This window comes from Canis aureus, chromosome X, assembly GCF_053574225.1.
Source record: "Canis aureus isolate CA01 chromosome X, VMU_Caureus_v.1.0, whole genome shotgun sequence".
NCBI classification, from domain to species: Eukaryota; Metazoa; Chordata; class Mammalia; order Carnivora; family Canidae; genus Canis; species Canis aureus.
The window spans coordinates 30582498-30601090 of NC_135649.1; positions in this window are offsets into that span (position 1 = coordinate 30582498).

Below are 18593 nucleotides of genomic sequence, written 5' to 3' on the forward strand. Positions count from 1 at the left end.
ATGATACTTCAGGAACCCCACTAAAACACAAATTATTGTCATCATTTGTCCTTTTCGAAAGTACTCTCCAAAAATGGAAGTACTGGTCAAGTTTTCCTTAATGAATAAATTTCATTCATGCTATATAAATTTTTCATCACTTCAGGAATAGATATGGAATACTGTCTCATCACTCAGATCTATGTCTACAATCTATGTGACCCTTTAACCATGGGCTACATCAACGCTTAGGAAAACAAAGTTTAAAAAATTTTTTTTCTAGACAAAAGTTGGAAATTCAGTGTGAATCTTTCCATTTCTTCCTTGAGAATTTCATTTAGCCTAATTCTATTCTGGTGAATGCCAAATGCTCACAGCATGGCTGATTTCCAGTTAGTACACTCCCTAGACTAAAATATCTTATTTTTGATCATTTTCCCTGCATGATTGTGTCTACATGATAGGTTAAATCTGGCGTTCTTATCTGCTTACATCCTTAACCTCTCCTGGAGAGGTTATTTGGATTCTCATAATGTTCACAAAATTTTCTCCTTTACTATCATTTCAAAATTAATTAACATATATTTAAATTCTTTTCAAAGTCATTAATAAAGACATTAGCCAAACACAGACATAACATACTTTCTCTGCAACTAATAAATGTCATCCAGCAAACAAGATCCATGTTTGAACTGTTTGAGCTCCATTTCAAGACTTCTAAAAATACTGGGCCATTCACTGGTAATAAACACTTGCAGAAAAATATTCAAACCAAGACTGGAGATATGGAGTACATTCAACCAATAATCAACAAGGTAAAAATTCAAAAGCCTAGCACAAAACCAAATAATTTATTTCTGTGGTGGTTTTGGAGACATGTGGTATAATTACCCAACTTACTCCTTTCCACTGCATCCTACAATTCCCATAATTACTGATGTTTGAATATAAAGGTTAAGTTTCCTCCAGGCTCTGACAAAATATTTATTTTATGTCTTATTTCTTTAAGGAGCCCTAATTTTTTTCAGTAGATTCAATATTATTTTTGTGAGACACCCTCATAATTAGAGCACCGTTCAACTACTCTTTTCATGCTTTATAATAACTGAAATCTGCATTGTTTCCACATGTCCAAATCTGCAGATAACTCAATTTCAATAAGAACAGGACTCCGAATTCTTCATTCTCGATGGTCCTCAAAGGTCTTAATCATCAAACCAAGTGGTCAAGCTGTGATGGTAAATCTCATTGGATACTTAATTTTTTTATATAGCTAAAAACATATATGAAATCTCTGTTCCCTTTATAAGATAACACCACAATGTTTAAATTTTCCTTAGCTTTACAGAAAGTTTTAAAAATCTGGTAAGGCAATGTCCTTCATTGTATCCTCTTTTCTGAAGTTGTCTGAATATTACAATATATTTATTCATTCATACAAACATTTTCCATGATACAAAAAAGCACTGTTGAAATGTTGATTCAGATTGCATTTATGTAGTAGCTAACTTACAGAGAATTGCTATATTTTAAATCTGAGAAATGGACATATCCCTCCATTGTATCAAGTATTTTATTTGTCTTTCAGGTAAATGTTACAGATTATTCCTACAGGTTCTATCCATTTTTCCACATTTCACATATCATTAATGGTTTTGATGCTATTGTGAATTAGATCTCATTATGTGTGTGTGTACATGGGGAATTCTATCCTTTTAGATTTCAAGAGAACATAATACTTATATATTTAAAATTACAGATTATAACAATTTATAATCTAATTTTATTCAATAGTTTTGTCAGTATTACTCCAATATACATTGAGTATTTAAGAAATATGTTATAAATTATTTCATAAATATATAGTCATGTATGTAACATATATAAAGTATGAGGAAACAACACACAAACATTTACTTACAAGATGAGAATCCTACTAATTTTGTGTATTAAAATTGGTGGCTATATTAGCTCAGAATGTCATAACAAGTAGCACACCTTGGGTGGCAAAAACAACAGAAATTAATTACTCACAGTTCTGGACACTAGGAAGTCCAAAATGAAGATGCTAGTAAAGTAGGGCTCATTCTAAGACTCCCACTCATGGCTTGCAGGATGCCATCATTCCACTGTGTGGTGACATGACTACTTATTTGTGCCCATGAGAGAAACATAGAGTATATCAAAACTCTTTAGTGTCTCTACTAATAAATATATTAATCCTATCATATAAGAGCCCCACTGTTATAACGTTATATATAAGTCTAGTTACATCTTTAAATCCTAAAATCAAAATACACAAAGTACACTTTTTTGAAGGTTACAACTCACACTCCAACCAGTAAACAAATATTTTAGTGAATTCTCGTATTGTTCATATTAATTTTTTCAACTCCTCTTGGATATTCTATCTACATACACAAACATCTGAAAATAATGGTAATCTTGTTGTGTTAAAAAAAAATATCCCTATTGGGGCACCTAGGTGGATCAGTCAGTTAAGCATCTGACTTTGGCTCAGGTCATGATTCCATGATCCTGGGATTGAGCTCCATATCAGGCTCCCTGTTCAGTGGGGAGCTTGCATTTCCCTGTGCCTCTCCACCAGCTCTAGCTCTCTCTGTCTCTAAAGTAAACAAGAAAAATCTTTTAAAAATATTCTTATTTTAGTGGTTTTGACAATATTAGGTCTTTCCAAGATCACTGTCTTATCCCTCATTATATTATAAACAGTTGCAGTATTTGACTATTGAATATGATGCTCAATAATGGGCAGAGTATCTAAATAGGCCATTTTACCAAAAACCAATGAATGGTAAACAAACAAATGAAAAGATGCTAAACATCACTAAAAATCAGGGAAATTCAATTCAAAACTACAATGAGATATTACCTCATACCTGTCAGAATGGCTAGAATCCGAAAGACAAAAAACAACTAATTTTGGCAAGTTTGTGGAGAAAAAGGAAAACGCCTAAACTATTGGTGGGAATGTAAACTGGAACAGAGTGGGAAACAGGATGGGAATATAGGAAGACAGTGATGGACCAGTATGTTCTTAGGCTCACCATGTCCCATGAACACAATTGTAAAACTATCAAATCATCCTAAATACCCTAGAAATGGACCTGAAAAATGACAGAACAACTCCACAACTAAATGGAGACAAGAGGTCATATTAAAGAAGCACAAACACAGAGCCTCCTACAGTGAAGGAATGAAGCAAGTACAGTGGTTACCTAATTAGCTTACAGGAAGCCCCATCCCTACACTCTGGAAGGACTGCTCTTCCCTGTCAGGCTTGCCTGAATCTCAGCAGGACAGGACCCTCCTCCAGTAGACCAGCAAAAAGCCCTTCCCACACTACATCACTAAAGCTTTGGATTTTAAAGGTCAGCATTCTTGGCTGAGATAGAGCCAGGAGCACACACAAGGGAGATTATACCCTATTCTAGGATCACTTCCTTGAACGCCCAGTTTCAGGAAGAAGCCTCTCCCAAAACAGCTGACTGGTGCCATTTCAGGGACCTGCTCTTCAGCATAAATACAAATCTCCTTAGGGACTTAATCAACATGGACACTGGCTACCTAACTTGCTTACACCAAGCCCCAATCCATTGTGCTCCAGCAGGAAGCCCTTCTAAGTCAAGCTTCTTCAGTCCCAGTGAGGTGGACCCATTCCCCCAGAAACCTCTGACCACACCAGGGTTCTGAAGGGCCTCAGTAATGCTGGAGTTCGTGTCAGGACTCATTTCACAAGTAGATCAAAATACATCTAGTGAAAACTCTGCACCTTCAGGTCAATGACTTAAGCACTACCCTCAGTAGGCAAGGATGGGAACTGCAGATGACTGGACTGAACATAAGAGATGCAACAACTCAATATGAGTGCACAAATCACACACCTGAGACACTGAGGCGCCCAGCCGTGGGCACTACTTGATAAGGAACAGGAGACATAACTGACTTTTCTAACACAACAAGAAGAAAGAAACTTAGACAAAATGCCAAAATGGAAGAATTTATCCCAAATGAAAGACCAAGATAAGGCCACAGCCAGAGATGGAAGTGAAATAGATAAAAGTAACATTCCTGATGGAGAATTTAAAGCAACAATCACAAGAATACTAATTATGCTTGAGAAAAGAAGAGAAAAGGGAGAAACAGAGAAAAGGAGAAAGAAAAAAAAAGGAGAAAACAGTAAAAATGAATCAATCAGAAATGAAGAATGTGATAAATGAAAATGGAAGCAGACTTATGTAATGAACAGCAGGCTGGAAGAAGCAGAGAAATGAATTAGTGACCTAGAAGGTAAAATAATGAAAAACAATGAAGCAGAACAAAAGAGAGAAAGAAACATGAAACAAGAGAAACGATTTAGGGCACACAATGATTCCATAAATAAAATAACATTTATATTATATGAGACCTAGAAGAACAAAAGAAAGAAAATGAGCAGAAAATTCACTTCAAGAAATAATAACAGAAAACTTCCCTAATCTGGGTAAGGAAACATACATTCAGATCTTGGAAGCACCAAAAACTCCCTCAAAATAAACAAAAGCAGTTAAATATCAAAACATTTATAAGTAAATTTTCAAATCATACTGAGGGAAAAATTCTTAAAAGCACCAAGACAAAACATGTACTTATCTTATAAGAGACAAACCTATAGGGCTAAGTGGAGATTTCTCAAAAGAAACAAGGAAAGCCAGAAGAAAGTGGCATGATATATTCAAAGGGCTGAATAGAAAAAATCTGCAGCCAAGAATAATCAATAGAGTATGGGTATCATTCAGATTACAAGGTGAAATAAAGAGTTTCCCGCAGAACAAAAACTAAAAGATTCCATAACCACTAAACCAGCCTTGCAAGAAATGTTAAAGGGGACGTCTTAACTGCAAAGGACAGATCAAAAGTGTCAAAGACAAGAAAGGAACAGAGAAAATCTCCAGAAAAAAAGGCCAAAAAAATCATAAGATGACAAAAATACATATCAGTAACTTTGAATGTAAATGGATTAAACACTGTAATCAAAACAGATTATCAGAATGGAAAATTAAAAAAAACAAGCCATATGTATGTATATGCTGCCTGCAAAACACTAACTTTAGTCCTAAACATACATTCTGATTGAAAGTGAGGGGGTGGAGAAATATTTATCAGGCAAATGGAGGTCAAAAGAAAATAGCATTACTAATAGTGGACAAAATGGACGTTAAAATGAAAACTAAAAACAGAGAAAGAAGGGCATTATGTTGTCATATATAATAAAATCCAGCAAGAAGGTATAGAAATTGTAAACAGGCATCCAACATCAGAGTACTCAAATAAATAAAATAACAAACATAAAGGCACTAATGGATAATAACACAATTATAGTAGGAGATTTAAAAACCCACTTATATAAATGAACAGATCATCTAAAAATATAAACAAGTAAACAAGGGCTTTGGATGACACATTGGAGCAAATGGACATACCCAATATATTTAGAACATTCCATCATAAAATAGCATCAGACATATTCCTTTTAAATGCACATGGGACATTATCCAGAAAACGTCACACATTAGGTCACAAAACAGGTTTGAACAAACAGAAAAAAGACTAAAATCATATGATGCATCTTTCTGAGCACAAACATTATAAAACTAGAAGTCAAACACAAGAAAAAATCTGGAAAGAAGACCACAAATACATAGAGGTTAAAAAACATACTACTATCAGGAAATTAAAGAAGAAATGAAAAGTATATGGAAACAAATAAAAATGAACAAAATATCACTATGCCACCTTTGGGATTCAGGAAAATCTATCCTAAGAGGGAATGATATAGTAATACTGATCTACCTCAAGAAGCAAGAAAAATCACAAATAAGAAACCTAATGATATGCCTAAAAGAGCCAGAAAAAGAAGAAGAAATAAAGCCTAAAGGCAGTAGAAGAAAAGAAAGAATAAAGATTAGGACAAGAAAAAAATATAGAAAATTTTAAAATACTATAACAGAGCAATGAAACCAGGAGCTGATTCTGTGAAAAAAGTAACACAATCGATAAACTTCTAGACAGACTTATCAAAAAGAAAAGAGAAAGGAAACAAATAAATAAAATCACAAGTGAGAGAGGAGAAATAACAACCGACACCACAGAAATGCAATCAATTATAAGAGAATACTAGAAAACATTATATGCCAACACTTTGGACCACCTGGAAGAAATAGTTAAGTTCATAGAAACTAGCAAAAATTAAGCAGGAAAAAATAGAAAACTTGAACAGACCAATAACCAGCAATAAAATTGAATCAGTTAAGAAAAAAAGTTGAATCAGTAATTTAAAAAATTCCCAACATACAAGTCAAGGGCCAGATGGCTTCACAGGTATATTCTACCAAACATTTAAGGAAGAGTTAATACCTATTCTTCCCTAAACTATTCTAAACAATAGAAATAAAAGGAAAACTTTCAAATTCATTTTATGAGGCCAGCAATATACTGATAACAAAACAGTTTAAGACTATACAAAACAAACAAACAAACAAACTGCGATGTCCCTGATGAACATGGATGCAAATACTATCAACGAAGTACCAGCAAATCATATCCAACAGTATGTTAAAAGAATTATTCACCATGATCAAGTGGGATTTATTCTTGGGCTACAAGGCTGGTTCAATATTTGCAAATCAATCAACACGATACAGCACATTAATAAAAGAAAAGATAAGAACCATACAATCCTCTCAATAGATACAGAAAAAGCATTTGACAAAATAAAACACCCAATAATTATAAAAACCCTCAGCAAAGTAGGGATGGAGGGAACATACCTCAAAATCACAGAGGCCAAATATGAAAAACCCACAGCTAATATAATACTCAATGGGAAAAGACTGAGAGTTTTTCCTCCATGGTCAGGAGCAAGACAGGGATATTCACTCTTACCACTTTTATTTAACACAGCATTTGAAGTTGTAGCCTTAGCAACCACGAAAAGAAAAGACACCAAAATTATCACGAAAGAACCCTAACTTCCACTATTTAGAGATTGCATGGTACTCTATATAGAAAACCCAAAGGACTCGACCAAAAAATTGCTAGAACTGATAAATTCAGAAAAGTCACAGGATACAAAATCAATGTACAAAAATCTATCACATTTCTATACATCACTAAAGAAGGAGCAGAAAGAGAAATTAAGAAAACAATCCCATTTAAAATTCCACCAAAAATTAACAAAGTACCTAGGAATAAACTTGAAGAGGTGAATAAAACTAAAGAGGTGAAAGACCTTAAGGTATACTTTTATACTATGAAAAGTATAAATAATTGATGGAAGAAATTTAAGCCAACACAAAGAAATGGAAAAAGACAGTCTCTTCAACAAATGGTGTTGGGAAAACTGGAAAGCCCGATACAGAAAAATGAAACTGGACCATTTTCTAACACCATACACAAAAACAAATTCCAAATGGATGAAAGCACTAAATGTGAGACGGGAAACCATCAAATTCCTTAAGGAGAACACAGGCCCTAACCTCCTTGATCTTGCCCAAAGCTACTTCTTACTACCTATGTCTCCTGAGCCAAGGAAAACAAAAGCTAAAAAAACAAAACAAAACACTGGGACTTTATCAAGATACAAAACCTTATTCATGACTAAGGAATCAATCAAAAAGTGAAAATAAAAAGCAAACTTCAAAAAAAAAAAAAAGCAAACTTCAGAATGAGGGAAGGTAATTGCAAATAACATATCTGATAAGGGGTTAGTATCCAAAATATATAAAGACCTCGTAAAACTAAACAAGCAAAAAAGGACACAATCCAACTAAAAATGAGGATAAGACATGAATAGACATTTTTCCAAAGAAGACATAAAGATGACTGACAGACACACAAAAATATGCTGAACATTACTCATCTTCTGTGAAATACATATCAAAACCATTATGAGATACCATCTCACACCTATCAGAATGGCTAATTTCAACAATGCTAGGAAACTCAAGGATGTAGAGAAAGGGGAACACTCTTGCAATGCTGATGGGAATGCAAACTGGTGTAGCCACTCTGGGAAACAATATGGAGGCTTCTCAAAAAGTTAAAAATAGAACTAGCCTATAACCAAGCAACTGCACCACTAGGTGTTTACCAAAATGATACAAAATACAAATTTGAAGCGGTACGTGCACACCGAGGTTAATAACACCATTATCGATAATAGCCAAACTATGGAAAATGTTCATTGACAGATGAATGGATAAAGAAGATGTGGTATATGTATTCAGTGCGTTATTACTCAGCCAGCAAAAAGAATGAAATCTGACCATTTGCAACACGGATGGACCTAGAATACATTATGCTAAAAAATAAGTCAGTCAGAGAAAGACAAATACCATATGATTTCATTCTTATGTGTAATCTAAAAATCACAATAGATGAATACATGGGAAGGGGAACAAACAAAAGAGAGGAAAACAAATCCTAAGGGATTGTTAACAATAGAGAACAAACAGTGGATGGAGGCATGTGGGTGGGGGAAGGGCTAAGTGAGTGATGGGTATTAAGAAGGCACTTGTTAAAATGATCAATGGGTGTTACATGTAAGTGATGAATCACTAAATTCTACTCCTGAAGCCAATATTACACTATATGTTAACTAACTAGAATTTAAATAAAAATTTTAAAAAAGAGGCCAGCGCGGGTGGCTCAGCGGTTTAGCGCCGCCTTCAGCCCAGGGCATGATCCTGGAGACCTGGGATTGAGTCCCATGTCGGGCTCCCTGCATGGAGCTTGCTTCTCCCTCTGCCTGCATCTCTGCCTCTCCTTAATGTGTATTCTCATGAATAAATAAATTAAAAATCTTTTAAAAATTTTTTTAAAAAGAGAGAAAATACAACTATCCTATAATCCAGCAATTGCGTTGTGAGTTATTTATGCAAAAGCTATAAAAATACTGATTTGAAGGGGGTGCCCTGCGTGGCACGTCCAACTCTTGGTTCCTGCTCAGGTCCTGAACTCAGGGTCATGAAATTAAGTCCCACATCAGACTCTGCACTCAGCAAGTTGCCTGCTTAAGAGTCTCTCCCCCCACTTCTTCTCCTCTTTCCTCCATGCTTTCTCTCTCTAAAATAAATAAATAAATCTTTATAAAACCTCAGAAAAGTATACATGCACCCTGATATTTTTGATAGCATTACCTACAATGGCCAAATTATGGCAACGGTCCAGATGTCCATGAATGGTAAAGATGTGGTATATATATAAAACGATATATTACTCAGCCATCAAAAAGAATGAAATCTTGCCATTTGCAATGACATGGATGGAGCTAGAGAGTACTACGCTCAAAGAAAGGCAAAAACCACATAATTTCTCTCAAATGTAGAATTTAAGAAACAAAACAAATGAGCAAAGGAGGAAAAAAGAGGGAGGCAAACCAAGAAACAGACTAACTATAGGAAACAAAATGATGGCTACCATAGGGGAGGTGGGTGTGTGGATGGGAAAAATAGTTTATGGGTATTAAGGAGTGCAGATGGAATGATCAGCACCAGTTGTTGTATGGAGTGTTAAGTCACTATATCGTACATATGAAACTAATATTATTCTGTATGTTAACTAACTGAAATTTAAATAGAAATTTTTTTAAAAATTTTTATTTATTCATGAAAGACACAGAGAGAGAGAGAGAGAGACAGAGACACAGGCAGAGGGAGAAGCAGGCTCCATGCAGGGAGCCCGACGTAGGACTCGATCCTGGGTCTCCAGGATCAGGCCCTGGGCTGAGGGCAGCACTAAACCACTGAGCCACCAGAGCTGCCCTAAATAGAAATTTAATGAAGACAAAAAAGGAAGAAAACAAGATGGAGGTATCTCCAAAAAATAGTAATTGAATTATGATATGATCCAGTAATGCCACTACTAGCAATCTATCCAATGAAAACGATAACACTAATTTGAAAAGGTAGGCACACTCTTATTTATTAAACATTATTTAGAAAGGAAATGATGTGAAAGTAATCCAAGTGTCCATTCAAAAATGAATGGATAAATAAGTGATACACACACACACACACACACACACACACACACATATACACAGAAAATGGAATAGTCCTGAGCCATAAAAGGGAATGAGATCTTGAGATAAAGACAAATACCATATGATATAACTCATATGTGGAATTTAAAAGAACAAAGTAAGTCAGAAAAAAAAGAACAGATGAAGAGGATTAGGGGTACACTCAATGAAATGAGCACTGGGCCATGAAACTAATAGAACATTGTATGTTAAATATACTTCAATTTTAAAAAATGATGCCAGCTACTACTTTAGTGAGAATTCTATTGGTATTTTGTTATATTTTTATGTATAATAGACATTGAATTTTATCATTTTTCACATCTGTCCACCAAACGATAGTATACTTTATTTTTCCTTTTGTATCTGTTATTACTATTGCAAATATCATCAAACCGAATAATATTGAACGATCTTCAATTGCTAGAATAAAGTCTGCTTGTTCATGTTCTTTGATGAATCAGTATACTCTTAAATTCTACTTATGATGAATCTACTTCAGATGTTCAAACCTGTATTCAAAATTGAAAATTGTCACTACTTTTCTACTTTTAACTATCATACTTTATTATTAAGCTAGTGCTGGCCTGAGAAAAACATTTTCCCTACTTTCTCTATTGTCTGATGCAATATAAATAACAATAACTATATTTTGTTTGAAAATGTGAGAGAATTTTCCAGGGAAACTTTGTGTGGTCACTTTATGTGGTCAATAAGTTGTACTGGCTTTCTCATTTCTACCCATAGGTAATGTTTTCCATAAGTTTTACTCTCTTATTGAGCTAATTTGGAAATTATTATTTGCATATATTTACCCTGCTTTTAAATTCAATGAGCAAAAAGATAAAGAATATACCATTTTAAAATTCTTACCTGTGGTTATTTCCTCTTATTCTATTCTTTTTTTTTTTTTTTAAACAAGAAAGCCTTTCTTTTTCTTTTAAGATTTTATTTATTCATGAGAGACACAGAGAGAGGCAGAGACACAAGCAGAGGGAGAAACAGGCTCCATGCAGGGAGCCCAATGTGGGTCCTGGGTCTTCAGAATCACGGGCTGAGCCAAAAGGCAGACGCTCAAACTCTGAGCCACCCAGACATCCCTGCTTCTATTCTTTTTTTTTTTTTTTTAAGATTTTATTTATTTATTCATGAGAGACATACTCACACAGAGGGACTCAGAGGCACAGGCAGAGGGAGAAGCAGGCTCCATGCAGGGAGCCCGAAGTGGGACTCCATCCCGGGTCTCCAGGATCAGGCCCTGGGCTGAAGGTAGCGCTAAACCGCTGAGCCCCCCGGGCTGCCCACCTGCTTCTATTCTTAATGTACAGTTCTGTTCTTTCAGTCTTACTAATTTATTGATTATCAAAATTTTAGAATTATCATTTGTATTGCTTATTTTTTAAAATGAACTTCATGTCTGTACATTTTTCTCCTTTCAAATTTATTTACTCACTTTTATTGATATCTAATCGCTCTTTTATTGTCTTTCTACTTTCTTGAGTCATGATACTGATTCATTCTTTGATCCTCTCATAAAGAGGATTAGGGATTTTAATATGTATTTCACTATAGATTTTTCCAATCCCAAATTTATTAGCCAGTAATATTCTCATTATCCAAAAACCTCCTTCTTCAATATTCTTAAACAAGGTTTAACTTTTCTCTTTCAATAACTTTATTTAAGGACAGAGTTTTGCATATCATTATGAACATTTTCAAGCCACTGGGTATTCTGTATCTTAATTTAAATTTATCTTATGTTTTATCTTTATGTTATTTATGGTACAGAAGCTGATTTATGATGTTTTTACTCTAGAGAATTCATTGAGATTTACTTTGTGATCTATTCAATTTTGATAAAAATAGCAGGAGGCCATATTAGTTTTCTTTGAATGTGTAATAACAGATCACAAATTTAACAGCTTAAAACATCAATTAATTATCTCTCAGTTTCCATGGGTCTGGATCTAATCGAATAGGCCTCAGTTCATTGTACAATTAGGGCCACACAGTGCCAAATGAAAGCATTAAGCTTGGTTGCTACCGGGAGGACCCAGGAAAATTTTGCTTCCAACCTCATTTAGATTGTTGACTGGCAACATTTCAGTTCCTGGCATTTGTAAAACTGATGTCCTCAATTCCCTGCTGACTGTCAGCCTTGTCAAGTGGAACCAACTATTGCAAAATCAGCAAAGACACTGTCAAGTCAATCTCATACATAAAATTTCCTTAAATTCTGCTATACGTCTCCAGCTCGTTAACCAAATCTTTCTTACATTACCCAGAGAATGTTGTCCTCTTTTAAGTCCTCATGTGATCAGATTACACAAACCTGGACAACCCATGATAATTTTCCTATCTTAAGGTCCATATCTTAATTACATCTGAAGTCACTTTTACCATTTAATGTACCATAAAGATTCCAAGAAATACAGTACAGTTATCTTTGGGAGTCAGTTCTGCATACCTCAGGTACTAACATTAAAATTAAATAAATAAAACAAGGTTTGTAAAATATAAAACTGAATACATGTGTACTATCAGAGTTATTGTGTTATTAAGAACATGCATCTACTTATTTATTACATACTTGTTCTCTCATAGGCTGAGATTTATTGGGATGAGTCTTGCTTGCTTTTACTTCACCTCATATTTCCATCAACATCAAACCATAGTCAGCATTGAGACCTTGTGATATTTCAGGTACCATTTACAGTTCTTTACATGATAAAATTCACTTAATCCTTATAAAAACAAGATGAGGTAGGTATTTTGACTTTCCCCATTTTGAATCTGGGGAAATTCACCAATACAGGTGTTAAGTAATTTCTTTAAGGTCAAACAGATTACTTATAGTAAAACCAGGATTCAAATCGAAGATACTCTTTGTAAATATATGGTTTTGTCTGTGTTTTATATATTTCGTATTTAACTAATAGATTATCATTAGATTATATTTTCCAGAACATCTTTTTTAAAAAGGTTTTTATTTATTTATTTTGAGAGAGAGAGGGATGCCTGAGTTGCTCACCGGTTGGGCACCTGCCTTTCCCTCAGGGGATGATTCTGGGTTCCCGGGTTCGAGTCCCACATTGGACTCTTTGCATGGAGTCTGCTTCTGCCTCTGCCTGTGTCTCTACCTCTCTCTGTGTGTCTCTTATGAATAAATAAAATCTTTTAAAAAGAGAGAGAGAGAGAGAGAGAGAAAGTATGGACCAGAGAGGGTGGGAAAGGGAATCTCAACCAAACTACATGCTTAGCATAGAGACCAACACAGAGCTCGATCCCAAGACCCTGCGATTATGACCTGTACTGAAAACAAGATTCAAACACTTAACCAACTCTACCACCCAGACACCCCTCCAGAACATCTTTAAAATCATTATGAAATATACCTTTCTTAATTTCAAAGTGACTTTTCTAAACATGCTTATGCTCTTACCTTGAAAACAATTTGTCTTAAAGTAAGACCACAATTGGTACTTCCTTGCAATACGATAAGCCCGTCAATAGTCGTTGAGCCTAGAAACTAGAAAGTATCTCCTTTTTTACAACAGGTATACAAGATAATCATTTCTACATTAATGTTTTTTGTGAAAATACCAAATGAGAATGCACATGAATCTTTAGGTAGTAGCTGGCATGTAATAAGTATTCAACAAATATTAGTGATAATGAAGATAATAATGATATAACCATGTGGTTGATAATAATAAAAACACAGTATCTAAGAAAATCTGAGGCACACACACACAAAATATACAGGAATATTGAATAAAAATAAAGTTAAACACTGCAAAAGACTAAAAAATTTCCATATAAAGCATCAGATGTTCCTAATCAAGAAAGAGAATACTAAACCGATAATCTGTTGATCAAATTTTAAAAGTCGACATAGGGACGCCTGGGTGGCTCAGCGGTTGAGCATCTGCCTTTAGCTCAGAGCGTGATCCCGGGATTGAGTTCCACATTGGGATCCTTGCACGGAGCCTGCTTCTTCTTCTGCCTGTGTCTCTGTCTCTCTCTCTGTGTGTTTCTCATGAATAAATAAATAAAATCTTTTAAAAATTTAAAATTGAAAAATTAAATTTTTTTTTAATGTTTAAGTAAATAAATATGTTTAAGTAAAAAAATCAGGTTACAAAAGACAAGATATCTTGTGATATAATTTCTGCAATTGAATATACATACAGAAATACAGAAAAATATATTTTTTAAATTTTTAAAAATATTTTATTTATTTATTCATGAGAGACACACAGAGATAGAAGCAGAGACAAAGGCAGAGGAAGAAGCAGGCTCTTTGCAAGGAGTCCCAAGAGGGACTCAATTCCGGATCATGGGATCTCGCCCCGAGCCAAAGGCAGAAGCCCAACCACTGACCCAACCAGGCGACTGACAGAAATACAGGAAAATATACCTGCAAATACACACCCTGATAAAATTGGAATTTAAAATAATTCAGCTTGTAGACCAAATGAATGATGTGAGTTTTCCTGGAGGTGGAGTGGTTATTCAGTTTGTATCTTGTAAGTTTCATGTAATACTTTTACAAGGCTTTTAGAATAAGAAAACATTATAAAAGATTCTTTATTTTTACAGTTATATATGGGAGGCAAACCATGTATGTTATAAGAGGTTAATATCGAAAATATATAAAGAACGCATAAAACAGAATAATAAAAAGATACACTTAAAAAATACAGAGAGGATTTACAATACATATTTTTTCCAAAACACATATACAAATGCCCAAGAGTTATGTGAAAAGGTGCTCAACAAGACTAACCAGGAGGGAAATCAAAATCAAAGTACCAGTAAGACTTCTCATCTGTTAAAGTCACTATTATCCAAAAGACAAAAGATAATGAGTGTTGGTGAAGATTTCTAATAAAAGGAACCCTTGTGTAACTACTGATTGGAATATAAATTGGTAAAGGAATATAGAAAACAGCATGCAATCCTCAAAAAATTAAAATTAGAACAATCATATGATCCACCAATTTTACTTTGGGATATTTTTCAAAAAGAAAAAGAAATGAAATCACCATCTAGAAAACATATCTGCACCACTATGATCAATGTAACATTATAATAACAAATGAAAACAAACCAAGTATCAGAAGATGAATTAATAAATAAAGAAAATGTTGTATGCAGTATGTACAATAGTATATTAATCATAAAAATGAATGAAATCCTGCAAATTGTGTCAAAGTGGTTGGAACTTGAGGGCACTGACCAAAAGAAATAAGTCCGAAAAACATAAATACCATATGACCTCACATATTTACAGTTAACAATAACAATAAAAAACAAACTCATGGATACAGATAACAAATTGGTGGTTCCCATTGGTGTGATGGGCAAAATGGCTGAAGGTACTCAAAAGGTACAAACTTCCAGTCATAATATAGATAAGTCTGGAGCATGTAGAAAAGAAAAACAGGGCAGCCCCAGTGGCTGAGCGGTTTAGCACCGCCTTCAGCCGGGGACGTGATCCTGGAAACCCAGGGTTGAGTCCTACATCAGGCTCCCTGCATGGTGTTGGCTTCTCCCTCTGCCTGTGTCTCTGCCTCTCTCTCTCTCTCTCATGAATGAATAAACAAGATCTTTAATAAAGAAAAGAAAAACAATTTACATCTGGGAGATCTCTGATAATAAAATCATAACATAAACAAGTATTTGATCAACAGGCCTCATACCTGTATGATACAATGTAAAATCGAACATAAAACTGATATATAGATCAGAACAATATTTGCACACTATAGCGCCAATGTAAAATTTTTCCTCCCTTGCCTCTATCCCATTATGCATCCCTTTATGACACTTGCATAGCAATTTTCTGTCAGTAGATTGTAGGATTGAGATCACATCCCATATACCTTTTAACAGCCTAACAGCACCAAAACATTTTGGAAAATGGAACTAACTGGCTCAATACACTATAAAATTTGGAAAATATAACTGACTTAGTGAACTATTTGATTAGTGATCAAACTATATGGGAATATCAATGATCTCCCAGAAAAGAAAATTGTCATTTTATATATGGATAAATTATGCTTGGTATCTGCCTACAGAGACAGTTTTAATCTAAGTCAGTTGTTCTACAATAGGCACATTTGTTATTTTTGTTTTTAATAAAGAGACCCAGTTTGGAAAAGAAATCCATATATCCTGTCAACAGTATCATTTCTATTGTTTATATTACATAATTCTGATTTCTTTTTTTTAAGATTTTATTTATTTATTTGTTTATTTATTTATTTATTTATTTTTTTTTTCATGAGAGACACAGAGAGAGAGAGGCAGAGACACAAGCAGAGGGACAAGCAGACTCCATGCAGGGAACCCAATATGGGACTCGATCCCAGAACTCCAGGACCATGCCCTGAGCCACCCAGGTGTTCCCACATAATTCTGATTTCATGTCAGTGTTTGTCCAATAGTTTGTAAATTCAAACTTTTTCAGTACAGTATTTTGCTCTGCCTAGAGTTGCTAATGTGGCCTACCTCCATGCAACGCTGGAATGACCTTATAAGAATATGGACATGGTTTTCTTTTCCAAAAACATATGTCAATTTTATTACCAAATGTATTTTACTTAAGACATATGGATTTTTTTAATCAAAAGCAAAAATTCTGGATTTTCAAGTATTTATCTGAAAGTTTAATCAAGAACTAGGTGCATCCTTGTCTTTGCCTTAAGCTTATTGCAAAAAATTAGAAAAAAAGGGAAAGATATTAACTATATACTACATTCTAACTATATTCTTTTTCATACTACTGTTTAATATTAGAATACCAGAAATTAAGGTATAAGAGCATACTTGAGATAAAATTTAATGTATTCATATCATTAACATTAAATTAGCACCTATTATGAGTTCTGTGTTGAAAGATTACAAAACTCTAGCTGATATAGATCCAAACCTTAAGGAATTGAAAGGATCTCATTGACAGAAATGAGATCCTTCAGTTGTTTAGTTAAGGGACTATAAAGTAGAAAATAAGGAAATAAGGAAATGTCATGGCAATTAGAGAATGGAAAGATTGTGTTGTGAAAATCAAGAATAGCTACATAGAGTAGGTGGTATTTAACATGGATCTTGAAAAATAAGAATTTGGATACATTATGATAGGAAATAAGAGCATTCCAAGTGGAAAGAAGACTACGTGTATGAAGGCAGGAAAGGACGAGGAATTTATGGAAAAATGTGAATAGCTCACTTTTGGTGATTCTTGCAACTTATTAGGGTGATATTCGTGAGACTGAAAACCCAGATCCAAGCCTCCCTGAGACGATTGGAAGATATGATCAGAAATAGGGACATTACAAGCCACGGAGGCATTGTTGATTTCTAAGCAATAAAGAGGGAGGATCATATGAACAATCCAGCAGCAGAACATAGTACAGAGGGGACATAAGGAAATCACTATTTAGGTGTAAATTGCTATTTTATTTCTTTAGTTTTTGAAAGAGAAAGAGATTGGGGGGGGGGTGCAAACGGAGAGGATTAGAGAGAATCTTAAGCAGTCTCCACCCTGAGTGCAGGGCCCTACAGGAGGCTCATTCCCAGCACTCTGAGATCATGACCTGAGCTGAAATCAAGAGTCAGATGCTTAACTGACTGAGCCACCCAGGCACCCCAGCTGCAATGTGCTATGAGAAAGAGGAAAGAGGGTCAGAACTAGATTAAAGGCAAAGGGATAGGAAAAAAATAAAGATATCTAAGAGATATTACAGGGAAGCAACCAGTGGGATTTGTCCACTGATAATACATTAGAAAACAGATACAGGGAAAATTAATTATTGTGGAATTTTTTTTAAAGATTTTATTTATTTATTCATGAGAGACACAGACGGGAGGCGGGGCGGCAGAGACACAGGCAGAGGGAGAAGCAGGCTGCATGCAGGGAGCCCCATGTGGGACCTGATCCCGAGTCTCCAGGACCAGGCCCTGGGCTGAAGGCGGCGCTAAACCGCTGAGCCACCCGGGCTGCCCTGTGGAATCTTTAAATCTGATTCACAGAGAAGATACTAATGCCATTAAACAACAAGGCATTCAAAAAACAAAAAAGTTCTGGTAAAGAAAACAATGGGCCCCATCAATATCTGTCTTGTTCCTGTATTTTTTTAACTGTTGTTTGAACAATATTCATATTCACTGTTACTATTTATCGAGTGCCTATTATTGCCAAACTAAGCACTTCACAGATATAGATATCTAACATTATTTCATTTGGTCCTCATAACAAATTTGTAGAGGAAGGACATATTTCATATCAGCATAACAATGCTGAATTGAAACTTCCAGAAGAAATGTAGAAAATAAAATTGAGGGATCCCTGGGTGGCACAGCGGTTTGGCCCCTGCCTATGGCCCAGGGCCCGATCCTGGAGACCCAGGATCGAATCCCACGTCGGGCTCCCGGTGCATGGAGCCTGCTTCTGCCTCTGCCTATGTCTCTGCCTCTCTCTCTCTCTCTCTCTCTCTGTGTGTGACTATCATAAATAAATAAA